The sequence below is a fragment of the Salminus brasiliensis genome, chromosome 2 (genome assembly GCF_030463535.1).
Source record: "Salminus brasiliensis chromosome 2, fSalBra1.hap2, whole genome shotgun sequence".
Lineage (NCBI taxonomy): Eukaryota > Metazoa > Chordata > Actinopteri > Characiformes > Bryconidae > Salminus > Salminus brasiliensis.
The window spans coordinates 59,163,631-59,187,592 of NC_132879.1; the positions used below are offsets into that span (position 1 = coordinate 59,163,631).

The 23,962-nt window shown below is 48.1% G+C and overlaps 38 non-coding genes across 38 annotated transcripts; 14 read left to right on the forward strand and 24 right to left on the reverse strand.

The window, feature by feature from the left end:
- Window positions 1-141: 141 nt before the first annotated feature.
- Window positions 142-214, reverse strand: trnav-uac (transfer RNA valine (anticodon UAC)). The gene has a single exon. It is a non-coding gene; the product is annotated as a tRNA-Val (tRNA).
- Window positions 215-755: 541 nt separating this feature from the next.
- Window positions 756-827, forward strand: trnag-ucc (transfer RNA glycine (anticodon UCC)). The gene has a single exon. It is a non-coding gene; the product is annotated as a tRNA-Gly (tRNA).
- Window positions 828-1,562: 735 nt separating this feature from the next.
- Window positions 1,563-1,635, reverse strand: trnav-uac (transfer RNA valine (anticodon UAC)). The gene has a single exon. It is a non-coding gene; the product is annotated as a tRNA-Val (tRNA).
- Window positions 1,636-2,176: 541 nt separating this feature from the next.
- Window positions 2,177-2,248, forward strand: trnag-ucc (transfer RNA glycine (anticodon UCC)). The gene has a single exon. It is a non-coding gene; the product is annotated as a tRNA-Gly (tRNA).
- A 93-nt stretch (window positions 2,249-2,341) lies between these two features.
- Window positions 2,342-2,413, reverse strand: trnad-guc (transfer RNA aspartic acid (anticodon GUC)). The gene has a single exon. It is a non-coding gene; the product is annotated as a tRNA-Asp (tRNA).
- Window positions 2,414-2,983: 570 nt separating this feature from the next.
- On the reverse strand, window positions 2,984-3,056 carry trnav-uac (transfer RNA valine (anticodon UAC)). Its single transcript has one exon. It is a non-coding gene; the product is annotated as a tRNA-Val (tRNA).
- Window positions 3,057-3,597: 541 nt separating this feature from the next.
- Window positions 3,598-3,669, forward strand: trnag-ucc (transfer RNA glycine (anticodon UCC)). The gene has a single exon. It is a non-coding gene; the product is annotated as a tRNA-Gly (tRNA).
- A 93-nt stretch (window positions 3,670-3,762) lies between these two features.
- On the reverse strand, window positions 3,763-3,834 carry trnad-guc (transfer RNA aspartic acid (anticodon GUC)). The gene has a single exon. It is a non-coding gene; the product is annotated as a tRNA-Asp (tRNA).
- Window positions 3,835-4,908: 1,074 nt separating this feature from the next.
- trnag-ucc (transfer RNA glycine (anticodon UCC)) lies at window positions 4,909-4,980 on the forward strand. The gene has a single exon. It is a non-coding gene; the product is annotated as a tRNA-Gly (tRNA).
- A 93-nt stretch (window positions 4,981-5,073) lies between these two features.
- On the reverse strand, window positions 5,074-5,145 carry trnad-guc (transfer RNA aspartic acid (anticodon GUC)). The gene has a single exon. It is a non-coding gene; the product is annotated as a tRNA-Asp (tRNA).
- Window positions 5,146-5,715: 570 nt separating this feature from the next.
- trnav-uac (transfer RNA valine (anticodon UAC)) lies at window positions 5,716-5,788 on the reverse strand. Its single transcript has one exon. It is a non-coding gene; the product is annotated as a tRNA-Val (tRNA).
- A 541-nt stretch (window positions 5,789-6,329) lies between these two features.
- On the forward strand, window positions 6,330-6,401 carry trnag-ucc (transfer RNA glycine (anticodon UCC)). Its single transcript has one exon. It is a non-coding gene; the product is annotated as a tRNA-Gly (tRNA).
- Window positions 6,402-7,136: 735 nt separating this feature from the next.
- On the reverse strand, window positions 7,137-7,209 carry trnav-uac (transfer RNA valine (anticodon UAC)). Its single transcript has one exon. It is a non-coding gene; the product is annotated as a tRNA-Val (tRNA).
- Window positions 7,210-7,750: 541 nt separating this feature from the next.
- Window positions 7,751-7,822, forward strand: trnag-ucc (transfer RNA glycine (anticodon UCC)). The gene has a single exon. It is a non-coding gene; the product is annotated as a tRNA-Gly (tRNA).
- A 735-nt stretch (window positions 7,823-8,557) lies between these two features.
- trnav-uac (transfer RNA valine (anticodon UAC)) lies at window positions 8,558-8,630 on the reverse strand. Its single transcript has one exon. It is a non-coding gene; the product is annotated as a tRNA-Val (tRNA).
- A 1,348-nt stretch (window positions 8,631-9,978) lies between these two features.
- Window positions 9,979-10,051, reverse strand: trnav-uac (transfer RNA valine (anticodon UAC)). Its single transcript has one exon. It is a non-coding gene; the product is annotated as a tRNA-Val (tRNA).
- A 541-nt stretch (window positions 10,052-10,592) lies between these two features.
- trnag-ucc (transfer RNA glycine (anticodon UCC)) lies at window positions 10,593-10,664 on the forward strand. Its single transcript has one exon. It is a non-coding gene; the product is annotated as a tRNA-Gly (tRNA).
- Window positions 10,665-10,757: 93 nt separating this feature from the next.
- trnad-guc (transfer RNA aspartic acid (anticodon GUC)) lies at window positions 10,758-10,829 on the reverse strand. The gene has a single exon. It is a non-coding gene; the product is annotated as a tRNA-Asp (tRNA).
- Window positions 10,830-12,013: 1,184 nt separating this feature from the next.
- On the forward strand, window positions 12,014-12,085 carry trnag-ucc (transfer RNA glycine (anticodon UCC)). The gene has a single exon. It is a non-coding gene; the product is annotated as a tRNA-Gly (tRNA).
- Window positions 12,086-12,178: 93 nt separating this feature from the next.
- trnad-guc (transfer RNA aspartic acid (anticodon GUC)) lies at window positions 12,179-12,250 on the reverse strand. Its single transcript has one exon. It is a non-coding gene; the product is annotated as a tRNA-Asp (tRNA).
- A 1,184-nt stretch (window positions 12,251-13,434) lies between these two features.
- trnag-ucc (transfer RNA glycine (anticodon UCC)) lies at window positions 13,435-13,506 on the forward strand. The gene has a single exon. It is a non-coding gene; the product is annotated as a tRNA-Gly (tRNA).
- A 735-nt stretch (window positions 13,507-14,241) lies between these two features.
- trnav-uac (transfer RNA valine (anticodon UAC)) lies at window positions 14,242-14,314 on the reverse strand. Its single transcript has one exon. It is a non-coding gene; the product is annotated as a tRNA-Val (tRNA).
- A 541-nt stretch (window positions 14,315-14,855) lies between these two features.
- Window positions 14,856-14,927, forward strand: trnag-ucc (transfer RNA glycine (anticodon UCC)). Its single transcript has one exon. It is a non-coding gene; the product is annotated as a tRNA-Gly (tRNA).
- Window positions 14,928-15,020: 93 nt separating this feature from the next.
- trnad-guc (transfer RNA aspartic acid (anticodon GUC)) lies at window positions 15,021-15,092 on the reverse strand. Its single transcript has one exon. It is a non-coding gene; the product is annotated as a tRNA-Asp (tRNA).
- A 1,184-nt stretch (window positions 15,093-16,276) lies between these two features.
- trnag-ucc (transfer RNA glycine (anticodon UCC)) lies at window positions 16,277-16,348 on the forward strand. The gene has a single exon. It is a non-coding gene; the product is annotated as a tRNA-Gly (tRNA).
- Window positions 16,349-16,441: 93 nt separating this feature from the next.
- Window positions 16,442-16,513, reverse strand: trnad-guc (transfer RNA aspartic acid (anticodon GUC)). Its single transcript has one exon. It is a non-coding gene; the product is annotated as a tRNA-Asp (tRNA).
- A 570-nt stretch (window positions 16,514-17,083) lies between these two features.
- trnav-uac (transfer RNA valine (anticodon UAC)) lies at window positions 17,084-17,156 on the reverse strand. The gene has a single exon. It is a non-coding gene; the product is annotated as a tRNA-Val (tRNA).
- A 541-nt stretch (window positions 17,157-17,697) lies between these two features.
- trnae-uuc (transfer RNA glutamic acid (anticodon UUC)) lies at window positions 17,698-17,769 on the forward strand. The gene has a single exon. It is a non-coding gene; the product is annotated as a tRNA-Glu (tRNA).
- Window positions 17,770-17,862: 93 nt separating this feature from the next.
- Window positions 17,863-17,934, reverse strand: trnad-guc (transfer RNA aspartic acid (anticodon GUC)). The gene has a single exon. It is a non-coding gene; the product is annotated as a tRNA-Asp (tRNA).
- Window positions 17,935-18,504: 570 nt separating this feature from the next.
- trnav-uac (transfer RNA valine (anticodon UAC)) lies at window positions 18,505-18,577 on the reverse strand. The gene has a single exon. It is a non-coding gene; the product is annotated as a tRNA-Val (tRNA).
- A 541-nt stretch (window positions 18,578-19,118) lies between these two features.
- On the forward strand, window positions 19,119-19,190 carry trnae-uuc (transfer RNA glutamic acid (anticodon UUC)). Its single transcript has one exon. It is a non-coding gene; the product is annotated as a tRNA-Glu (tRNA).
- A 93-nt stretch (window positions 19,191-19,283) lies between these two features.
- Window positions 19,284-19,355, reverse strand: trnad-guc (transfer RNA aspartic acid (anticodon GUC)). The gene has a single exon. It is a non-coding gene; the product is annotated as a tRNA-Asp (tRNA).
- Window positions 19,356-19,925: 570 nt separating this feature from the next.
- On the reverse strand, window positions 19,926-19,998 carry trnav-uac (transfer RNA valine (anticodon UAC)). The gene has a single exon. It is a non-coding gene; the product is annotated as a tRNA-Val (tRNA).
- A 541-nt stretch (window positions 19,999-20,539) lies between these two features.
- trnag-ucc (transfer RNA glycine (anticodon UCC)) lies at window positions 20,540-20,611 on the forward strand. The gene has a single exon. It is a non-coding gene; the product is annotated as a tRNA-Gly (tRNA).
- Window positions 20,612-21,339: 728 nt separating this feature from the next.
- Window positions 21,340-21,412, reverse strand: trnav-uac (transfer RNA valine (anticodon UAC)). The gene has a single exon. It is a non-coding gene; the product is annotated as a tRNA-Val (tRNA).
- Window positions 21,413-22,118: 706 nt separating this feature from the next.
- On the reverse strand, window positions 22,119-22,190 carry trnad-guc (transfer RNA aspartic acid (anticodon GUC)). The gene has a single exon. It is a non-coding gene; the product is annotated as a tRNA-Asp (tRNA).
- A 563-nt stretch (window positions 22,191-22,753) lies between these two features.
- Window positions 22,754-22,826, reverse strand: trnav-uac (transfer RNA valine (anticodon UAC)). Its single transcript has one exon. It is a non-coding gene; the product is annotated as a tRNA-Val (tRNA).
- Window positions 22,827-23,532: 706 nt separating this feature from the next.
- Window positions 23,533-23,604, reverse strand: trnad-guc (transfer RNA aspartic acid (anticodon GUC)). Its single transcript has one exon. It is a non-coding gene; the product is annotated as a tRNA-Asp (tRNA).
- Window positions 23,605-23,962: the final 358 nt, after the last annotated feature.

Genomic DNA, 23,962 nt, shown 5'->3' on the forward strand with positions numbered 1-23,962 from the left:
GCTCAAATGGTGGAGCGCTGGCTCAGCGTGTAAGTGGTAGCAGGATCGATGCCTGCATTCTCCAGTGTTCCTTTTAACAGTGTGTCCGCCAGAGAGGCCAAAACGAAAACTAGAACTATCGAAATCCAACCCAAAGGTCATTGTTTCTGCCTGGTTTCGAACCAGGGACCTTTCGCGTGTAAAGCAAACTTGATAACCACTACACTACAGAAACCAGGCCCTGGGCAGTTGTGTGCTTGTGTCCTACAATGACAACGACAGGTTTCGGGACCAACGTCCCACCTGAAACTTTGTACCTCGGTCCTTGAAACAGAGTCAACATCGGTGGCTTTTGCAGCGTTGGTGACACAGGTGATAGCATAGCTGCCTCCAAGCTGTTGCCCCGGGTCGGTTTCCAGGCAAACGCAGGACCTTTGGTTCGTCACACTTGGCAAAGATTTGTTTCGTACATTTTTACACTTCTGTCGAAAGAACAGAATAAAAGACAACCTCTCCATCGGGGAATCCAATCCCGGTCTTCCGCGTGAAAGGCATAGATACTGTCCACTTCACTGCTTACGAAGGCATAGCTGGGTCCTATTTTGCATCAGACAACAATGCGGATCAGGGCTGAGGTAGCAGCTCTGCAGTTGTGTGCATCAGCCTGTGAAACTGTTCCTTTCAGCAGTTTGACTCCTTTTGAAAGGAATCTCTTCATCTGTTTGAAGGACTTGGCCAGGTTACTGTGTATTGCACTTTCTGTGGTTAAGTGTGTAGCATTGGTGGTATAGTGGTGTGCATAGCTGCCTTCCAAGCAGTTGACCCGGGTTCGATTCCCGGCCAATGCATGGCTTTTGGCGCATTGTACTTGGCAACATTTTGCTTTTCAAGCTTTGGCCGCCTCTGTCACGTCTGTCGTTAGAACCGAAAAAAATCACAATCTCCCCGTCGGGGAATCGAACCCCGGTCTTCCACGTGACAGGCAGAGATACTAACCACTATACTAACGAGGAAGCCCCTGGGTGAGGTTCTTCAGCAACAGATGACAGTACGGATCTGGGCTGAGGTTGCAGATCTGCATCTTTCTGCATCAGTCTGTCATGCTCATTCTTTCAGAAGTCTGACTCCTTGTGAAAGGAAACTCTTTCTCAGTTGAAGGACTTGGTCAGGCATCTCAACATCTCAAATATTGTCAGCAAACACCATGCCCTTGAGTCACTACTGCACAGTGGCTTTTCTTTTCTGAAGCATGACATGGAGTACAAAGGCCAGGCCCCTTTTTTGTCTTTTCGGAAAGACAGGATCCATCGGGATTTGAACTCGGAACGCTAGAATGAAAGTCCAGAGAATGTAGGCGTGGACTGCCAGCGCTCTTTGACCTTGTAAATTCTTATGTTCTTGCCATGACAGGCAAACATCAAATTCTTCCCCAGGGGGAATTAGCTGAAATGGTGGAGCGCTGGCTCAGCGTGTAAGTGGTAGCAGGATTGATGCCTGCATTCTCCAGTGTTCCTTTTAACAGTGTGTCTGCCAGAGAGGCCAAAACGAAAACTAGAACTATAAAAATCCAACCCAAAAGTCACTGTTTCTGCCTGGTTTCGAACCAGGGACCTTTCACGTGTAAAGCAAACGTGATAACCACTACACTACAGAAACCAGGCCCTGGGCAGTTGTGTGCTTGTGTCCTACAATGACAACGACAGGTTTCGGGACCAACGTCCCACCTGAAACTTTGTACCTCGGTCCTTGAAACAGAGTCAACATCGGTGGCTTTTGCAGCGTTGGTGACACAGGTGATAGCATAGCTGCCTCCAAGTTGTTGCCCCGGGTCGGTTTCCAGTCAAAAGCAGGACCTTTGGTTCGTCACACTTGGCAAAGATTTGTTTCGTACATTTTTACACTTCTGTCGAAAGAACAGAATAAAAGACAACCTCTCCATCGGGGAATCCAATCCTGGTCTTCCACGTGAAAGGCATAGATACTGTCCACTTCACTGCTTACGAAGGCATAGCTGGGTCCTATTTTGCATCAGACAACAGTGCGGATCAGGGCTGAGGTAGCAGCTCTGCAGTTGTGTGCATCAGCCTGTCAAGCTGTTCCTTTCAGCAGTTTGACTCCTTTTGAAAGGAATCTCTTCATCTGTTTGAAGGACTTGGCCAGGTTACTGTGTATTACATTTACTGTGGTTAAGTGTGTAGTATTGGTGGTATAGTGGTGAGCATAGCTGCCTTCCAAGCAGTTGACCCGGGTTCGATTCCCGGCCAATGCGTGGCTTTTGGCGCATTGTACTTGGCAACATTTTGCTTTTCAAGCATTGGCCGCCTCTGTCACGGCTGTCGTTAGAACCGAAAAAAATCACAATCTCCCCGTCGGGGAATCGAACCCCGGTCTTCCGCGTGACAGGCGGAGATACTATCCACTATACTAACGAGGAAGCCCCTGGGTGATGTTCTTCAGCAACAGATGACAGTACGGATCTGGGCTGAGGTTGCAGATCTGCATCTTTCTGCATCAGTCTGTCATGCTCATTCTTTCAGAAGTCTGACTCCTTGTGAAAGGAAACTCTTTCTCAGTTGAAGGACTTGGTCAGGCGTCTCAACATCTCAAATATTGTCAGCAAACACCATGCCCTTGAGTCACTACTGCACAGTGGCTTTTCTTTTCTGAAGCATGACATGGAGTACAAAGGCCACGCCCCTTTTTTGTCTTTTCGGAAAGACAGGATCCATCGGGATTTGAACTCGGAACGCTAGAATGAAAGTCCAGAGAGTGTAGGCGTGGACTGCCAGCGCTCTTTGACCTTGTAAATTCTTATGTTCTTGCCATGACAGGCAAACATCAAATTCTTCCCCAGGGGTAATTAGCTCAAATGGTGGAGCGCTGGCTCAGCGTGTAAGTGGTAGCAGGATCGATGCCTGCATTCTCCAGTGTTCCTTTTAACAGTGTGTCCGCCAGAGAGGCCAAAACGAAAACTAGAACTATCGAAATCCAACCCAAAGGTCATTGTTTCTGCCTGGTTTCGAACCAGGGACCTTTCGCGTGTAAAGCAAACTTGATAACCACTACACTACAGAAACCAGGCCCTGGGCAGTTGTGTGCTTGTGTCCTACAATGACAACGACAGGTTTCGGGACCAACGTCCCACCTGAAACTTTGTACCTCGGTCCTTGAAACAGAGTCAACATCGGTGGCTTTTGCAGCGTTGGTGACACAGGTGATAGCATAGCTGCCTCCAAGCTGTTGCCCCGGGTCGGTTTCCAGGCAAACGCAGGACCTTTGGTTCGTCACACTTGGCAAAGATTTGTTTCGTACATTTTTACACTTCTGTCGAAAGAACAGAATAAAAGACAACCTCTCCATCGGGGAATCCAATCCCGGTCTTCCGCGTGAAAGGCATAGATACTGTCCACTTCACTGCTTACGAAGGCATAGCTGGGTCCTATTTTGCATCAGACAACAATGCGGATCAGGGCTGAGGTAGCAGCTCTGCAGTTGTGTGCATCAGCCTGTGAAACTGTTCCTTTCAGCAGTTTGACTCCTTTTGAAAGGAATCTCTTCATCTGTTTGAAGGACTTGGCCAGGTTACTGTGTATTGCACTTTCTGTGGTTAAGTGTGTAGCATTGGTGGTATAGTGGTGTGCATAGCTGCCTTCCAAGCAGTTGACCCGGGTTCGATTCCCGGCCAATGCATGGCTTTTGGCGCATTGTACTTGGCAACATTTTGCTTTTCAAGATTTGGCCGCCTCTGTCACGTCTGTCGTTAGAACCGAAAAAAATCACAATCTCCCCGTCGGGGAATCGAACCCCGGTCTTCCACGTGACAGGCGGAGATACTAACCACTATACTAACGAGGAAGCCCCTGGGTGAGGTTCTTCAGCAACAGATGACAGTACGGATCTGGGCTGAGGTTGCAGATCTGCATCTTTCTGCATCAGTCTGTCATGCTCATTCTTTCAGAAGTCTGACTCCTTGTGAAAGGAAACTCTTTCTCAGTTGAAGGACTTGGTCAGGCATCTCAACATCTCAAATATTGTCAGCAAACACCATGCCCTTGAGTCACTACTGCACAGTGGCTTTTCTTTTCTGAAGCATGACATGGAGTACAAAGGCCAGGCCCCTTTTTTGTCTTTTCGGAAAGACAGGATCCATCGGGATTTGAACTCGGAACGCTAGAATGAAAGTCCAGAGAATGTAGGCGTGGACTGCCAGCGCTCTTTGACCTTGTAAATTCTTATGTTCTTGCCATGACAGGCAAACATCAAATTCTTCCCCAGGGGGAATTAGCTGAAATGGTGGAGCGCTGGCTCAGCGTGTAAGTGGTAGCAGGATTGATGCCTGCATTCTCCAGTGTTCCTTTTAACAGTGTGTCTGCCAGAGAGACAGAAACCAGGCCCTGGGCAGTTGTGTGCTTGTGTCCTACAATGACAACGACAGGTTTCGGGACCAACGTCCCACCTGAAACTTTGTACCTCGGTCCTTGAAACAGAGTCAACATCGGTGGCTTTTGCAGCGTTGGTGACACAGGTGATAGCATAGCTGCCTCCAAGTTGTTGCCCCGGGTCGGTTTCCAGTCAAAAGCAGGACCTTTGGTTCGTCACACTTGGCAAAGATTTGTTTCGTACATTTTTACACTTCTGTCGAAAGAACAGAATAAAAGACAACCTCTCCATCGGGGAATCCAATCCTGGTCTTCCACGTGAAAGGCATAGATACTGTCCACTTCACTGCTTACGAAGGCATAGCTGGGTCCTATTTTGCATCAGACAACAGTGCGGATCAGGGCTGAGGTAGCAGCTCTGCAGTTGTGTGCATCAGCCTGTCAAGCTGTTCCTTTCAGCAGTTTGACTCCTTTTGAAAGGAATCTCTTCATCTGTTTGAAGGACTTGGCCAGGTTACTGTGTATTACATTTACTGTGGTTAAGTGTGTAGTATTGGTGGTATAGTGGTGAGCATAGCTGCCTTCCAAGCAGTTGACCCGGGTTCGATTCCCGGCCAATGCGTGGCTTTTGGCGCATTGTACTTGGCAACATTTTGCTTTTCAAGCATTGGCCGCCTCTGTCACGGCTGTCGTTAGAACCGAAAAAAATCACAATCTCCCCGTCGGGGAATCGAACCCCGGTCTTCCGCGTGACAGGCGGAGATACTATCCACTATACTAACGAGGAAGCCCCTGGGTGATGTTCTTCAGCAACAGATGACAGTACGGATCTGGGCTGAGGTTGCAGATCTGCATCTTTCTGCATCAGTCTGTCATGCTCATTCTTTCAGAAGTCTGACTCCTTGTGAAAGGAAACTCTTTCTCAGTTGAAGGACTTGGTCAGGCGTCTCAACATCTCAAATATTGTCAGCAAACACCATGCCCTTGAGTCACTACTGCACAGTGGCTTTTCTTTTCTGAAGCATGACATGGAGTACAAAGGCCACGCCCCTTTTTTGTCTTTTCGGAAAGACAGGATCCATCGGGATTTGAACTCGGAACGCTAGAATGAAAGTCCAGAGAGTGTAGGCGTGGACTGCCAGCGCTCTTTGACCTTGTAAATTCTTATGTTCTTGCCATGACAGGCAAACATCAAATTCTTCCCCAGGGGGAATTAGCTGAAATGGTGGAGCACTGGCTCAGCGTGTAAGTGGTAGCAGGATTGATGCCTGCATTCTCCAGTGTTCCTTTTAACAGTGTGTCTGCCAGAGAGGCCAAAACGAAAACTAGAACTATAAAAATCCAACCCAAAAGTCACTGTTTCTGCCTGGTTTCGAACCAGGGACCTTTCACGTGTAAAGCAAACGTGATAACCGCTACACTACAGAAACCAGGCCCTGGGCAGTTGTGTGCTTGTGTCCTACAATGACAACGACAGGTTTCGGGACCAACGTCCCACCTGAAACTTTGTACCTCGGTCCTTGAAACAGAGTCAACATCGGTGGCTTTTGCAGCGTTGGTGACACAGGTGATAGCATAGCTGCCTCCAAGTTGTTGCCCCGGGTCGGTTTCCAGTCAAAAGCAGGACCTTTGGTTCGTCACACTTGGCAAAGATTTGTTTCGTACATTTTTACACTTCTGTCGAAAGAACAGAATAAAAGACAACCTCTCCATCGGGGAATCCAATCCTGGTCTTCCACGTGAAAGGCATAGATACTGTCCACTTCACTGCTTACGAAGGCATAGCTGGGTCCTATTTTGCATCAGACAACAGTGCGGATCAGGGCTGAGGTAGCAGCTCTGCAGTTGTGTGCATCAGCCTGTCAAGCTGTTCCTTTCAGCAGTTTGACTCCTTTTGAAAGGAATCTCTTCATCTGTTTGAAGGACTTGGCCAGGTTACTGTGTATTGCACTTTCTGTGGTCGCGTGTGTAGCATTGGTGGTATAGTGGTGAGCATAGCTGCCTTCCAAGCAGTTGACCCGGGTTCGATTCCCGGCCAATGCATGGCTTTTGGCGCATTGTACTTGGCAACATTTTGCTTTTCAAGGTTTGGCTGCCTCTGTCACGTCTGTCGTTAGAACCGAAAAAAATCACAATCTCCCCGTCAGGGAATCGAACCCCGGTCTTCCGCGTGACAGGCGGAGATACTATCCACTATACTAACGAGGAAGCCGCTGGGTGAGGTTCTTCTGCAACAGGTGACAGTGCGGATCTGGGCTGAGGTAGCAGCTCTGCAGTTGTGTGCATCAGCCTGTCAAGCTGTTCCTTTCAGCAGTTTGACTCCTTTTGAAAGGAATCTCTTTCTCAGTTGAAGGACTTGGTCAGGCATCTCAACATCTCAAATATTGTCAGCAAACACCATGCCCTTGAGTCACTACTGCACAGTGGCTTTTCTTTTCTGAAGCATGACATGGAGTACAAAGGCCACGCCCCTTTTTTGTCTTTTCGGAAAGACAGGATCCATCGGGATTTGAACTCGGAACGCTAGAATGAAAGTCCAGAGAATGTAGGCGTGGACTGCCAGCGCTCTTTCACCTTGTAAATTGTTATGTTCTTGCCATGACAGGCAAACATCAAATTCTTCCCCAGGGGGAATTAGCTGAAATGGTGGAGCGCAGGCTCAGCGTGTAAGTGGTAGCAGGATTGATGCCTGCATTCTCCAGTGTTCCTTTTAACAGTGTGTCTGCCAGAGAGGCCAAAACGAAAACTAGAACTATCAAAATCCAACCCAAAAGTCATTGTTTCTGCCTGGTTTCGAACAAGGGACCTTTCGCGTGTAAAGCAAATATGATAACCACTACACTACAGAAACCAGGCCCTGGGCAGTTGTGTGCTTGTGTCCTACAATGACAACGACAGGTTTCGGGACCAACGTCCCACCTGAAACTTTGTACCTCGGTCCTTGAAACAGAGTCAACATCGGTGGCTTTTGCAGCGTTGGTGACACAGGTGATAGCATAGCTGCCTCCAAGCTGTTGCCCCGGGTCGGTTTCCAGGCAAACGCAGGACCTGTGGTTCATCACACTTGCCAAAGATTTGTTTCGTACATTTTTACACTTCTGTCGAAAGAACAGAATAAAAGACAACCTCTCCATCGGGGAATCAAATCCCGGTCTTCCGCGTGAAAGGCATAGATACTGTCCACTTCACTGCTTACGAAGGCATAGCTGGGTCCTATTTTGCATCAGACAACAATGCGGATCAGGGCTGAGGTAGCAGCTCTGCAGTTGTGTGCATCAGCCTGTCAAGCTGTTCCTTTCAGCAGTTTGACTCCTTTTGAAAGGAATCTCTTCATCCGTTTGAAGGACTTGGCCAGGTTACTGTGTATTACACTTACTGTGGTTGAGTGTGTAGCATTGGTGGTATAGTGGTGAGCATAGCTGCCTTCCAAGCAGTTGACCCGGGTTCGATTCCTGGCCAATGCATGGCTTTTGGCACATTGTACTTGGCAACATTTTGCTTTTCAAGCTTTGGCCGCCTCTGTCACGTCTGTCGTTAGAACCGAAAAAAGTCACAATCTCCCCATCGGGGAATCGAACCCAGGTCTTCCGCGTGATAGGCAGAGATACTATCCACTATACTAACTAGGGAGCCGCTGGATGAGGTTCTTCAGCAACAGATGACAGTACGGATCTGGGCTGAGGTAGCAGATCTGCATCTTTCTGCATCAGTCTGTCATGCTCATTCTTTCAGAAGTCTGACTCCTTGTGAAAGGAAACTCTTTCTCAGTTGAAGGACTTGGTCAGGCATCTCAACATCTCAAATATTGTCAGCAAACTCCATGACCTTGAGTCACTACTGCACAGTGGCTTTTCTTTTCTGAAGCATGACATGGAGTACAAAGGCCACGCCCCTTTTTTGTCTTTTCGGAAAGACAGGATCCATCGGGATTTGAACTCGGAACGCTAGAATGAAAGTCCAGAGAATGTAGGTGTGGACTGTCAGCGCTCTTTCACCTTGTAAATTGTTATGTTCTTGCCATGACAGGCAAACATCAAATTCTTCCCCAGGGGGAATTAGCTGAAATGGTGGAGCGCAGGCTCAGCGTGTAAGTGGTAGCAGGATTGATGACTGCATTCTCCAGTGTTCCTTTTAACAGTGTGTCTGCCAGAGAGGCCAAAACGAAAACTAGAACTATCAAAATCCAACCCAAAAGTCATTGTTTCTGCCTGGTTTCGAACAAGGGACCTTTCGCGTGTAAAGCAAATGTGATAACCACTACACTACAGAAACCAGGCCCTGGGCAGTTGTGTGCTTGTGTCCTACAATGACAACGACAGGTTTCGGGACCAACGTCCCACCTGAAACTTTGTACCTCGGTCCTTGAAACAGAGTCAACATCGGTGGCTTTTGCAGCGTTGGTGACACAGGTGATAGCATAGCTGCCTCCAAGCTGTTGCCCCGGGTCGGTTTCCAGGCAAACGCAGGACCTTTGGTTCGTCACACTTGGCAAAGATTTGTTTCGTACATTTTTACACTTCTGTCGAAAGAACAGAATAAAAGACAACCTCTCCATCGGGGAATCAAATCCCGGTCTTCCGCGTGAAAGGCATAGATACTGTCCACTTCACTGCTTACGAAGGCATAGCTGGGTCCTATTTTGCATCAGACAACAATGCGGATCAGGGCTGAGGTAGCAGCTCTGCAGTTGTGTGCATCAGCCTGTCAAGCTGTTCCTTTCAGCAGTTTGACTCCTTTTGAAAGGAATCTCTTCATCTGTTTGAAGGACTTGGCCAGGTTACTGTGTATTACACTTACTGTGGTCAAGTGTGTAGCCTTGGTGGTATAGTGGTGAGCATAGCTGCCTTCCAAGCAGTTGACCGGGGTTCGATTCCCGGCCAATGCGTGGCTTTTGGCGCATTGTACTTGGCAACATTTTGCTTTTCAAGCTTTGGCCGCCTCTGTCACGTCTGTCGTTAGAACCGAAAAAAATCACAATCTCCCCGTCGGGGAATCGAACCCCGGTCTTCCGCGTGACAGGCGGAGATACTATTCACTATACTAACGAGGAAGCCCCTGGGTGAGGTTCTTCAGCAACAGATGACAGTACGGATCTGGGCTGAGGTTGCAGATCTGCATCTTTCTGCATCAGTCTGTCATGCTCATTCTTTCAGAAGTCTGACTCCTTGTGAAAGGAAACTCTTTCTCAGTTGAAGGACTTGGTCAGGCATCTCAACATCTCAAATATTGTCAGCAAACACCATGCCCTTGAGTCACTACTGCACAGTGGCTTTTCTTTTCTGAAGCATGACATGGAGTACAAAGGCCACGCCCCTTTTTTGTCTTTTCGGAAAGACAGGATCCATCGGGATTTGAACTCGGAACGCTAGAATGAAAATCCAGAGAGTGTAGGCGAGGACTGCCAGCGCTCTTTGACCTTGTAAATTGTTATGTTCTTGCCATGACAGGCAAACATCAAATTCTTCCCCAGGGGTAATTAGCTCAAATGGTGGAGCGCTGGCTCAGCGTGTAAGTGGTAGCAGGATCGATGCCTGCATTCTCCAGTGTTCCTTTTAACAGTGTGTCCGCCAGAGAGGCCAAAACGAAAACTACAACTATTGAAATCCAACCCAAATGTCATTTTTTCTGCCTGGTTTCGAACCAGGGACCTTTCGTGTGTAAAGCGAATGTGATAACCACTACACTACAGAAACCAGGCCCTGGGCAGTTGTGTGCTTGTGTCCTACAATGACAACGACAGGTTTCGGGACCAACGTCCCACCTGAAACTTTGTACCTCGGTCCTTGAAACAGAGTCAACATCGGTGGCTTTTGCAGCGTTGGTGACACAGGTGATAGCATAGCTGCCTCCAAGCTGTTGCCCCGGGTCGGTTTCCAGTCAAACGCAGGACCTTTGGTTCGTCACACTTGGCAAAGATTTGTTTCGTACATTTTTACACTTCTGTCGAAAGAACAGAATAAAAGACAACCTCTCCATCGGTGAATCCAATCCCGGTCTTCCGCGTGAAAGGCATAGATACTGTCCACTTCACTGCTTACGAAGGCATAGCTGGGTCCTATTTTGCATCAGACAACAATGCGGATCAGGGCTGAGGTAGCAGCTCTGCAGTTGTGTGCATCAGCCTGTCAAGCTGTTCCTTTCAGCAGTTTGACTCCTTTTGAAAGGAATCTCTTCATCTGTTTGAAGGACTTGGCCAGGTTACTGTGTATTGCACTTTCTGTGGTTGCATGTGTAGCATTGGTGGTATAGTGGTGAGCATAGCTGCCTTCCAAGCAGTTGACCCGGGTTCGATTCCCGGCCAATGCATGGCTTTTGGCGCATTGTACTTGGCAACATTTTGCTTTTCAAGGTTTGGCTGCCTCTGTCACGTCTGTCGTTACAACCAAAAAAAATCACAATCTCCCCGTCGGGGAATTGAACCCCGGTCTTCCGCGTGACAGGCGGAGATACTATCCACTATACTAACGAGGAAGCCCTTGGGTGAGGTTCTTCAGCAACAGATGACAGTACGGATCTGGGCTGAGGTTGCAGATCTGCATCTTTCTGCATCAGTCTGTCATGCTCATTCTTTCAGAAGTCTGACTCCTTGTGAAAGGAAACTCTTTCTCAGTTGAAGGACTTGGTCAGGCGTCTCAACATCTCAAATATTGTCAGCAAACACCATGCCCTTGAGTCACTACTGCACAGTGGCTTTTCTTTTCTGAAGCATGACATGGAGTACAAAGGCCACGCCCCTTTTTTGTCTTTTCGGAAAGACAGGATCCATCGGGATTTGAACTCGGAACGCTAGAATGAAAGTCCAGAGAGTGTAGGCGTGGACTGCCAGCGCTCTTTGACCTTGTAAATTGTTATGTTCTTGCCATGACAGGCAAACATCAAATTCTTCCCCAGGGGTAATTAGCTCAAATGGTGGAGCGCTGGCTCAGCGTGTAAGTGGTAGCAGGATCGATGCCTGCATTCTCCAGTGTTCCTTTTAACAGTATGTCTGCCAGAGAGGCCAAAACGAAAACTAGAACTATCAAAATCCAACCCAAAAGTCATTCTTTCTGCCTGGTTTCGAACAAGGGACCTTTCGCGTGTAAAGCAAATGTGATAACCACTACACTACAGAAATCAGGCCCCGGGCAGTTGTGTGCTTGTGTCCTACAATGACAACGACAGGTTTCGGGACCAACGTCCCACCTGAAACTTTGTACCTCGGTCCTTGAAACAGAGTCAACATCGGTGGCTTTTGCAGCGTTGGTGACACAGGTGATAGCATAGCTGCCTCCAAGCTGTTGCCCCGGGTCGGTTTCCAGTCAAACGCAGGACCTTTGGTTCGTCACACTTGGCAAAGATTTGTTTCGTACATTTTTACACTTCTGTCGAAAGAACAGAATAAAAGACAACCTCTCCATCGGTGAATCCAATCCCGGTCTTCCGCGTGAAAGGCATAGATACTGTCCACTTCACTGCTTACGAAGGCATAGCTGGGTCCTATTTTGCATCAGACAACAATGCGGATCAGGGCTGAGGTAGCAGCTCTGCAGTTGTGTGCATCAGCCTGTCAAGCTGTTCCTTTCAGCAGTTTGACTCCTTTTGAAAGGAATCTCTTCATCTGTTTGAAGGACTTGGCCAGGTTACTGTGTATTGCACTTTCTGTGGTTGCATGTGTAGCATTGGTGGTATAGTGGTGAGCATAGCTGCCTTCCAAGCAGTTGACCCGGGTTCGATTCCCGGCCAATGCATGGCTTTTGGCGCATTGTACTTGGCAACATTTTGCTTTTCAAGGTTTGGCTGCCTCTGTCACGTCTGTCGTTACAACCGAAAAAAATCACAATCTCCCCGTCGGGGAATTGAACCCCGGTCTTCCGCGTGACAGGCGGAGATACTATCCACTATACTAACGAGGAAGCCCTTGGGTGAGGTTCTTCAGCAACAGATGACAGTACGGATCTGGGCTGAGGTTGCAGATCTGCATCTTTCTGCATCAGTCTGTCATGCTCATTCTTTCAGAAGTCTGACTCCTTGTGAAAGGAAACTCTTTCTCAGTTGAAGGACTTGGTCAGGCGTCTCAACATCTCAAATATTGTCAGCAAACACCATGCCCTTGAGTCACTACTGCACAGTGGCTTTTCTTTTCTGAAGCATGACATGGAGTACAAAGGCCACGCCCCTTTTTTGTCTTTTCGGAAAGACAGGATCCATCGGGATTTGAACTCGGAACGCTAGAATGAAAGTCCAGAGAGTGTAGGCGTGGACTGCCAGCGCTCTTTGACCTTGTAAATTGTTATGTTCTTGCCATGACAGGCAAACATCAAATTCTTCCCCAGGGGTAATTAGCTCAAATGGTGGAGCGCTGGCTCAGCGTGTAAGTGGTAGCAGGATCGATGCCTGCATTCTCCAGTGTTCCTTTTAACAGTATGTCTGCCAGAGAGGCCAAAACGAAAACTAGAACTATCAAAATCCAACCCAAAAGTCATTCTTTCTGCCTGGTTTCGAACAAGGGACCTTTCGCGTGTAAAGCAAATGTGATAACCACTACACTACAGAAATCAGGCCCCGGGCAGTTGTGTGCTTGTGTCCTACAATGACAACGACAGGTTTCGGGACCAACGTCCCACCTGAAACTTTGTACCTCGGTCCTTGAAACAGAGTCAACATCGGTGGCTTTTGCAGCGTTGGTGACACAGGTGATAGCATAGCTGCCTCCAAGCTGTTGCCCCGGGTCGGTTTCCAGGCAAATGCAGGACCTTTGGTTCGTCACACTTGGCAAAGATTTGTTTCGTACATTTTTACACTTCTGTCGAAAGAACAGAATAAAAGACAACCTCTCCATCGGTGAATCCAATCCCGGTCTTCCACGTGAAAGGCATAGATACTGTCCACTTCACTGCTTACGAAGGCATAGCTGGGTCCTATTTTGCATCAGACAACAGTGCGGATCAGGGCTGAGGTAGCAGCTCTGCAGTTGTGTGCATCAGCCTGTCAAGCTGTTCCTTTCAGCAGTTTAACTCCTTTTGAAAGGAATCTCTTCATCCGTTTGAAGGACTTGGCCAGGTTACTGTGTATTGCACTTTCTGTGGTTAAGTGTGTAGCATTGGTGGTATAGTGGTGAGCATAGCTGCCTTCCAAGCAGTTGACCGGGGTTCGATTCCCGGCCAATGCATGGCTTTTGGCGCATTGTACTTGGCAACATTTTGCTTTTCAAGCTTTGGCTGCCTCTTTCACGTCTGTCGTTAGAACCGGAAAAAATCACAATCTCCCCGTCGGGGAATCGAACCCCGGTCTTTCGCGTGACAGGCGGAGATACTATCCACTATACTAACGAGGAATCCCCTGGGTGAGGTTCTTCAGCAAGAGATGACAGTACGGATCTGGGCTGAGGTTGCAGATCTGCATCTTTCTGCATCAGTCTGTCATGCTCATTCTTTCAGAAGTCTGACTCCTTGTGAAAGGAAACTCTTTCTCAGTTGAAGGACTTGGTCAGGCATCTCAACATCTCAAATATTGTCAGCAAACACCATGCCCTTGAGTCACTACTGCACAGTGGCTTTTCTTTTCTGAAGCATGACATGGAGTACAAAGGCCACGCCCCTTTTTTGTCTTTTCGGAAAGACAGGATCCATCGGGATTTGAACTCGGAACGCTAGAATGAAAGTCCAGAGAGCGTAGGCGTGGACTGCTAGCGCTCTTTGACCTTGTAAATTGTTATGTTCTTGCCATGACAGGCAAACATCAAATTCTTCCCCAGGGGTAATTAGCTCAAATGGTGGAGCGCTGGCTCAGCGTGTAAGTGGTAGCAGGATCGATGCCTGCATTCTCCAGTGTTCCTTTTAACAGTATGTCCGCCAGAGAGGCCAAAACGAAAACTAGAACTATCAAAATCCAACCCAACAGTCATTGTTTCTGCCTGGTTTCGAACCAGGGACCTTTCGCGTGTAAAGCGAAGGTGATAACCACTACACTACAGAAACCAGGCCCTGGGCAGTTGTGTGCTTGTGTGCTACAATGACAACGACAGGTTTCGGGCCCAACGTCCCACCTGAAACTTTGTACCTCGGTCCTTGAAACAGAGTCAACATCGGTGGCTTTTGCAGCGTTGGTGACACAGGTGATAGCATAGCTGCCTCCAAGCTGTTGCCCCGGGTCGGTTTCCAGGCAAACGCAGGACCTTTGGTTCGTCATACTTGGCAAAGATTTGTTTCGTACATTTTTACACTTCTGTTGAAAGAACAGAATAAAAGACAACCTCTCCTTCGGGGAATCCAATCCCGGTCTTCCGCGTGAAAGGCATAGATACTGTCCACTTCACTGCTTACGAAGGCATAGCTGGGTCCTATTTTGCATCAGACAACAATGCGGATCAGGGCTGAGGTAGCAGCTCTGCAGTTGTGTGCATCAGCCTGTCAAGCTGTTCCTTTCAGCAGTTTGACTCCTTTTGAAAGGAATCTCTTCATCTGTTTGAAGGACTTGGCCAGGTTACTGTGTATTGCACTTTCTGTGGTTGCATGTGTAGCATTGGTGGTATAGTGGTGAGCATAGCTGCCTTCCAAGCAGTTGACCCGGGTTCGATTCCCGGCCAATGCATGGCTTTTGGCGCATTGTACTTGGCAACATTTTGCTTTTCAAGGTTTGGCTGCCTCTGTCACGTCTGTCGTTACAACCGAAAAAAATCACAATCTCCCCGTCGGGGAATTGAACCCCGGTCTTCCGCGTGACAGGCGGAGATACTATCCACTATACTAACGAGGAAGCCCTTGGGTGAGGTTCTTCAGCAACAGATGACAGTACGGATCTGGGCTGAGGTTGCAGATCTGCATCTTTCTGCATCAGTCTGTCATGCTCATTCTTTCAGAAGTCTGACTCCTTGTGAAAGGAAACTCTTTCTCAGTTGAAGGACTTGGTCAGGCGTCTCAACATCTCAAATATTGTCAGCAAACACCATGCCCTTGAGTCACTACTGCACAGTGGCTTTTCTTTTCTGAAGCATGACATGGAGTACAAAGGCCACGCCCCTTTTTTGTCTTTTCGGAAAGACAGGATCCATCGGGATTTGAACTCGGAACGCTAGAATGAAAGTCCAGAGAGTGTAGGCGTGGACTGCCAGCGCTCTTTGACCTTGTAAATTCTTATGTTCTTGCCATGACAGGCAAACATCAAATTCTTCCCCAGGGGTAATTAGCTCAAATGGTGGAGCGCTGGCTCAGCGTGTAAGTGGTAGCAGGATCGATGCCTGCATTCTCCAGTGTTCCTTTTAACAGTATGTCTGCCAGAGAGGCCAAAACGAAAACTAGAACTATCAAAATCCAACCCAAAAGTCATTCTTTCTGCCTGGTTTCGAACAAGGGACCTTTCGCGTGTAAAGCAAATGTGATAACCACTACACTACAGAAACCAGGCCCTGGGCAGTTGTGTGCTTGTGTCCTACAATGACAACGACAGGTTTCGGGACCAACGTCCCACCTGAAACTTTGTACCTCGGTCCTTGAAACAGAGTCAACATCGGTGGCTTTTGCAGCGTTGGTGACACAGGTGATAGCATAGCTGCCTCCAAGCTGTTGCCCCGGGTCGGTTTCCAGGCAAATGCAGGACCTTTGGTTCGTCACACTTGGCAAAGATTTGTTTCGTACATTTTTACACTTCTGTCGAAAGAACAGAATAAAAGACAACCTCTCCATCGGGGAATCAAATCCCGGTCTTCCGCGTGAAAGGCATAGATACTGTCCACTTCACTGCTTACGAAGGCATAGCTGGGTCCTATTTTGCATCAGACAACAATGCGGATCAGGGCTGAGGTAGCAGCTCTGCAGTTGTGTGCATCAGCCTGTCAAGCTGTTCCTTTCAGCAGTTTGACTCCTTTTGAAAGGAATCTCTTCATCAGTTTGAAGGACTTGGCCAGGTTACTGTGTATTACATTTACTGTGGTTAAGTGTGTAGTATTGGTGGTATAGTGGTGAGCATAGCTGCCTTCCAAGCAGTTGACCCGGGTTCGATTCCCGGCCAATGCGTGGCTTTTGGCGCATTGTACTTGGCAACATTTTGCTTTTCAAGCATTGGCCGCCTCTGTCACGTCTGTCGTTAGAACCGAAAAAAATCACAATCTCCCCGTCGGGGAATCGAACCCCGGTCTTCCGCGTGACAGGCGGAGATACTATCCACTATACTAACGAGGAAGCCCCTGGGTGATGTTCTTCAGCAACAGATGACAGTACGGATCTGGGCTGAGGTTGCAGATCTGCATCTTTCTGCATCAGTCTGTCATGCTCATTCTTTCAGAAGTCTGACTCCTTGTGAAAGGAAACTCTTTCTCAGTTGAAGGACTTGGTCAGGCGTCTCAACATCTCAAATATTGTCAGCAAACACCATGCCCTTGAGTCACTACTGCACAGTGGCTTTTCTTTTCTGAAGCATGACATGGAGTACAAAGGCCACGCCCCTTTTTTGTCTTTTCGGAAAGACAGGATCCATCGGGATTTGAACTCGGAACGCTAGAATGAAAGTCCAGAGAGTGTAGGCGTGGACTGCCAGCGCTCTTTGACCTTGTAAATTGTTATGTTCTTGCCATGACAGGCAAACATCAAATTCTTCCCCAGGGGTAATTAGCTCAAATGGTGGAGCGCTGGCTCAGCGTGTAAGTGGTAGCAGGATCGATGCCTGCATTCTCCAGTGTTCCTTTTAACAGTGTGTCCGCCAGAGAGGCCAAAACGAAAACTAGAACTATCGAAATCCAACCCAAAAGTCATTGTTTCTGCCTGGTTTCGAACCAGGGACCTTTCGCGTGTAAAGCAAACTTGATAACCACTACACTACAGAAACCAGGCCCTGGGCAGTTGTGTGCTTGTGTCCTACAATGACAACGACAGGTTTCGGGACCAACGTCCCACCTGAAACTTTGTACCTCGGTCCTTGAAACAGAGTCAACATCGGTGGCTTTTGCAGCGTTGGTGACACAGGTGATAGCATAGCTGCCTCCAAGCTGTTGCCCCGGGTCGGTTTCCAGGCAAACGCAGGACCTTTGGTTCGTCACACTTGGCAAAGATTTGTTTCGTACATTTTTACACTTCTGTCGAAAGAACAGAATAAAAGACAACCTCTCCATCGGGGAATCCAATCCCGGTCTTCCGCGTGAAAGGCATAGATACTGTCCACTTCACTGCTTACGAAGGCATAGCTGGGTCCTATTTTGCATCAGACAACAATGCGGATCAGGGCTGAGGTAGCAGCTCTGCAGTTGTGTGCATCAGCCTGTGAAACTGTTCCTTTCAGCAGTTTGACTCCTTTTGAAAGGAATCTCTTCATCTGTTTGAAGGACTTGGCCAGGTTACTGTGTATTGCACTTTCTGTGGTTAAGTGTGTAGCATTGGTGGTATAGTGGTGAGCATAGCTGCCTTTCAAGCAGTTGACCCGGGTTCGATTCCCGGCCAATGCATGGCTTTTGGCGCATTGTACTTGGCAACATTTTGCTTTTCAAGCTTTGGCCGCCTCTGTCACGTCTGTCGTTAGAACCGAAAAAAATCACAATCTCCCCGTCGGGGAATCGAACCCCGGTCTTCCACGTGACAGGCGGAGATACTAACCACTATACTAACGAGGAAGCTCCTGGGTGAGGTTCTTCAGCAACAGATGACAGTACGGATCTGGGCTGAGGTTGCAGATCTGCATCTTTCTGCATCAGTCTGTCATGCTCATTCTTTCAGAAGTCTGACTCCTTGTGAAAGGAAACTCTTTCTCAGTTGAAGGACTTGGTCAGGCATCTCAACATCTCAAATATTGTCAGCAAACACCATGCCCTTGAGTCACTACTGCACAGTGGCTTTTCTTTTCTGAAGCATGACATGGAGTACAAAGGCCAGGCCCCTTTTTTGTCTTTTCGGAAAGACAGGATCCATCGGGATTTGAACTCGGAACGCTAGAATGAAAGTCCAGAGAATGTAGGCGTGGACTGCCAGCGCTCTTTGACCTTGTAAATTCTTATGTTCTTGCCATGACAGGCAAACATCAAATTCTTCCCCAGGGGGAATTAGCTGAAATGGTGGAGCGCTGGCTCAGCGTGTAAGTGGTAGCAGGATCGATGCCTGCATTCTCCAGTGTTCCTTTTAACAGTGTGTCTGCCAGAGAGGCCAAAACGAAAACTAGAACTATCGAAATCCAACCCAAAAGTCATTGTTTCTGCCTGGTTTCGAACCAGGGACCTTTCGCGTGTAAAGCAAACTTGATAACCACTACACTACAGAAACCAGGCCCTGGGCAGTTGTGTGCTTGTGTCCTACAATGACAACGACAGGTTTCGGGACCAACGTCCCACCTGAAACTTTGTACCTCGGTCCTTGAAACAGAGTCAACATCGGTGGCTTTTGCAGCGTTGGTGACACAGGTGATAGCATAGCTGCCTCCAAGCTGTTGCCCCGGGTCGGTTTCCAGGCAAACGCAGGACCTTTGGTTCGTCACACTTGGCAAAGATTTGTTTCGTACATTTTTACACTTCTGTCGAAAGAACAGAATAAAAGACAACCTCTCCATCGGGGAATCCAATCCCGGTCTTCCGCGTGAAAGGCATAGATACTGTCCACTTCACTGCTTACGAAGGCATAGCTGGGTCCTATTTTGCATCAGACAACAATGCGGATCAGGGCTGAGGTAGCAGCTCTGCAGTTGTGTGCATCAGCCTGTGAAACTGTTCCTTTCAGCAGTTTGACTCCTTTTGAAAGGAATCTCTTCATCTGTTTGAAGGACTTGGCCAGGTTACTGTGTATTGCACTTTCTGTGGTTAAGTGTGTAGCATTGGTGGTATAGTGGTGAGCATAGCTGCCTTTCAAGCAGTTGACCCGGGTTCGATTCCCGGCCAATGCATGGCTTTTGGCGCATTGTACTTGGCAACATTTTGCTTTTCAAGCATTGGCCGCCTCTGTCACGTCTGTCGTTAGAACCGAAAAAAATCACAATCTCCCCGTCGGGGAATCGAACCCCGGTCTTCCACGTGACAGGCGGAGATACTAACCACTATACTAACGAGGAAGCTCCTGGGTGAGGTTCTTCAGCAACAGATGACAGTACGGATCTGGGCTGAGGTTGCAGATCTGCATCTTTCTGCATCAGTCTGTCATGCTCATTCTTTCAGAAGTCTGACTCCTTGTGAAAGGAAACTCTTTCTCAGTTGAAGGACTTGGTCAGGCATCTCAACATCTCAAATATTGTCAGCAAACACCATGCCCTTGAGTCACTACTGCACAGTGGCTTTTCTTTTCTGAAGCATGACATGGAGTACAAAGGCCAGGCCCCTTTTTTGTCTTTTCGGAAAGACAGGATCCATCGGGATTTGAACTCGGAACGCTAGAATGAAAGTCCAGAGAATGTAGGCGTGGACTGCCAGCGCTCTTTGACCTTGTAAATTCTTATGTTCTTGCCATGACAGGCAAACATCAAATTCTTCCCCAGGGGGAATTAGCTGAAATGGTGGAGCGCTGGCTCAGCGTGTAAGTGGTAGCAGGATCGATGCCTGCATTCTCCAGTGTTCCTTTTAACAGTGTGTCTGCCAGAGAGGCCAAAACGAAAACTAGAACTATCAAAATCCAACCCAAAAGTCACTGTTTCTGCCTGGTTTCGAACCAGGGACCTTTCACGTGTAAAGCAAACGTGATAACCACTACACTACAGAAACCAGGCCCTAGGCAGTTGTGTGCTTGTGTCCTACAATGACAACGACAGGTTTCGGGACCAACGTCCCACCTGAAACTTTGTACCTCGGTCCTTGAAACAGAGTCAACATCGGTGGCTTTTGCAGCGTTGGTGACACAGGTGATAGCATAGCTGCCTCCAAGTTGTTGCCCCGGGTCGGTTTCCAGTCAAACGCAGGACCTTTGGTTCGTCACACTTGGCAAAGATTTGTTTCGTACATTTTTACACTTCTGTCGAAAGAACAGAATAAAAGACAACCTCTCCATCGGGGAATCCAATCCTGGTCTTCCACGTGAAAGGCATAGATACTGTCCACTTCACTGCTTACGAAGGCATAGCTGGGTCCTATTTTGCATCAGACAACAGTGCGGATCAGGGCTGAGGTAGCAGCTCTGCAGTTGTGTGCATCAGCCTGTCAAGCTGTTCCTTTCAGCAGTTTGACTCCTTTTGAAAGGAATCTCTTCATCTGTTTGAAGGACTTGGCCAGGTTACTGTGTATTGCACTTTCTGTGGTTGCGTGTGTAGCATTGGTGGTATAGTGGTGAGCATAGCTGCCTTCCAAGCAGTTGACCCGGGTTCGATTCCCGGCCAATGCATGGCTTTTGGCGCATTGTACTTGGCAACATTTTGCTTTTCAAGGTTTGGCTGCCTCTGTCACGTCTGTCGTTAGAACCGAAAAAAATCACAATCTCCCCGTCGGGGAATCGAACCCCGGTCTTCCGCGTGACAGGCAGAGATACTATCCACTATACTAACGAGGAAGCCGCTGCGTGACGTTCTTCTGCAACAGGTGACAGTGCGGATCTGGGCTGAGGTAGCAGCTCTGCAGTTGTGTGCATCAGCCTGTCAAGCTGTTCCTTTCAGCAGTTTGACTCCTTTTGAAAGGAATCTCTTTCTCAGTTGAAGGACTTGGTCAGGCATCTCAACATCTCAAATATTGTCAGCAAACACCATGCCCTTGAGTCACTACTGCACAGTGGCTTTTCTTTTCTGAAGCATGACATGGAGTACAAAGGCCACGCCCCTTTTTTGTCTTTTCGGAAAGACAGGATCCATCGGGATTTGAACGCTAGAATGAAAGTCCAGAGAGTGTAGGCGTGGACTGCCAGCGCTCTTTGACCTTGTAAATTGTTATGTTCTTGCCATGACAGGCAAACATCAAATTCTTCCCCAGGGGTAATTAGCTCAAATGGTGGAGCGCTGGCTTAGCGTGTAAGTGGTAGCAGGATCGATGCCTGCATTCTCCAGTGTTCCTTTTAACAGTATGTCTGCCAGAGAGGCCAAAACGAAAACTAGAACTATCAAAATCCAACCCAAAAGTCATTGTTTCTGCCTGGTTTCGAACAAGGGACCTTTCGCGTGTAAAGCAAATGTGATAACCACTACACTACAGAAACCAGGCCCTGGGCGGTTGTGTGCTTGTGTCCTACAATGACAACGACAGGTTTCGGGACCAACGTCCCACCTGAAACTTTGTACCTCGGTCCTTGAAACAGAGTCAACATCGGTGGCTTTTGCAGCGTTGGTGACACAGGTGATAGCATAGCTGCCTCCAAGCTGTTGCCCCGGGTCGGTTTCCAGGCAAACGCAGGACCTTTGGTTCGTCACACTTGGCAAAGATTTGTTTTGTACATTTTTACACTTCTGTCGAAAGAACAGAATAAAAGACAACCTCTCCATCGGGGAATCCAATCCCGGTCTTCCGCGTGAAAGGCATAGATACTGTCCACTTCACTGTTTACGAAGGCATAGCTGGGTCCTATTTTGCATCAGACAACAATGCGGATCAGGGCTGAGGTAGCAGCTCTGCAGTTGTGTGCATCAGCCTGTCAAGCTGTTCCTTTCAGCAGTTTGACTCCTTTTGAAAGGAATCTCTTCATCAGTTTGAAGGACTTGGCCAGGTTACTGTGTATTACATTTACTGTGGTTAAGTGTGTAGTATTGGTGGTATAGTGGTGAGCATTGCTGCCTTCCAAGCAGTTTACCCGGGTTCGATTCCCGGCCAATGCGTGGCTTTTGGCGCATTGTACTTGGCAACATTTTGCTTTTCAAGCATTGGCCGCCTCTGTCACGTCTGTCGTTAGAACCGAAAAAAATCACAATCTCCCCGTCGGGGAATCGAACCCCGGTCTTCCGCGTGACAGGCGGAGATACTATCCACTATACTAACGAGGAAGCCCCTGGGTGAGGTTCTTCAGCAACAGATGACAGTACGGATCTGGGCTGAGGTTGCAGATCTGCATCTTTCTGCATCAGTCTGTCATGCTCATTCTTTCAGAAGTCTGACTCCTTGTGAAAGGAAACTCTTTCTCAGTTGAAGGACTTGGTCAGGCGTCTCAACATCTCAAATATTGTCAGCAAACACCATGCCCTTGAGTCACTACTGCACAGTGGCTTTTCTTTTCTGAAGCATGACATGGAGTACAAAGGCCACGCCCCTTTTTTGTCTTTTCGGAAAGACAGGATCCATCGGGATTTGAACGCTAGAATGAAAGTCCAGAGAGTGTAGGCGTGGACTGCCAGCGCTCTTTGACCTTGTAAATTGTTATGTTCTTGCCATGACAGGCAAACATCAAATTCTTCCCCAGGGGTAATTAGCTCAAATGGTGGAGCGCTGGCTCAGCGTGTAAGTGGTAGCAGGATCGATGCCTGCATTCTCCAGTGTTCCTTTTAACAGTGTGTCCGCCAGAGAGGCCAAAACGAAAACTAGAACTATCGAAATCCAACCCAAAGGTCATTGTTTCTGCCTGGTTTTGAACCAGGGACCTTTCGCGTGTAAAGCAAACTTGATAACCACTACACTACAGAAACCAGGCCCTGGGCAGTTGTGTGCTTGTGTCCTACAATGACAACGACAGGTTTCGGGACCAACGTCCCACCTGAAACTTTGTACCTCGGTCCTTGAAACAGAGTCAACATCGGTGGCTTTTGCAGCGTTGGTGACACAGGTGATAGCATAGCTGCCTCCAAGCTGTTGCCCCGGGTCGGTTTCCAGGCAAACGCAGGACCTTTGGTTCGTCACACTTGGCAAAGATTTGTTTCGTACATTTTTACACTTCTGTCGAAAGAACAGAATAAAAGACAACCTCTCCATCGGGGAATCCAATCCCGGTCTTCCGCGTGAAAGGCATAGATACTGTCCACTTCACTGCTTACGAAGGCATAGCTGGGTCCTATTTTGCATCAGACAACAATGCGGATCAGGGCTGAGGTAGCAGCTCTGCAGTTGTGTGCATCAGCCTGTGAAACTGTTCCTTTCAGCAGTTTGACTCCTTTTGAAAGGAATCTCTTCATCTGTTTGAAGGACTTGGCCAGGTTACTGTGTATTGCACTTTCTGTGGTTAAGTGTGTAGCATTGGTGGTATAGTGGTGAGCATAGCTGCCTTCCAAGCAGTTGACCCGGGTTCAATTCCCAACCAATGCATTGCTTTTGGCGCATTGTACTTGGCAACATTTTGCTTTTCAAGCTTTGGCCGCCTCTGTCACGTCTGTCGTTAGAACCGAAAAAAATCACAATCTCCCCGTCGGGGAATCGAACCCCGGTCTTCCACGTGACAGGCGGAGATACTAACCACTATACTAACGAGGAAGCCCCTGGGTGAGGTTCTTCAGCAACAGATGACAGTACGGATCTGGGCTGAGGTTGCAGATCTGCATCTTTCTGCATCAGTCTGTCATGCTCATTCTTTCAGAAGTCTGACTCCTTGTGAAAGGAAACTCTTTCTCAGTTGAAGGACTTGGTCAGGCATCTCAACATCTCAAATATTGTCAGCAAACACCATGCCCTTGAGTCACTACTGCACAGTGGCTTTTCTTTTCTGAAGCATGACATGGAGTACAAAGGCCAGGCCCCTTTTTTGTCTTTTCGGAAAGACAGGATCCATCGGGATTTGAACTCGGAACGCTAGAATGAAAGTCCAGAGAATGTAGGCGTGGACTGCCAGCGC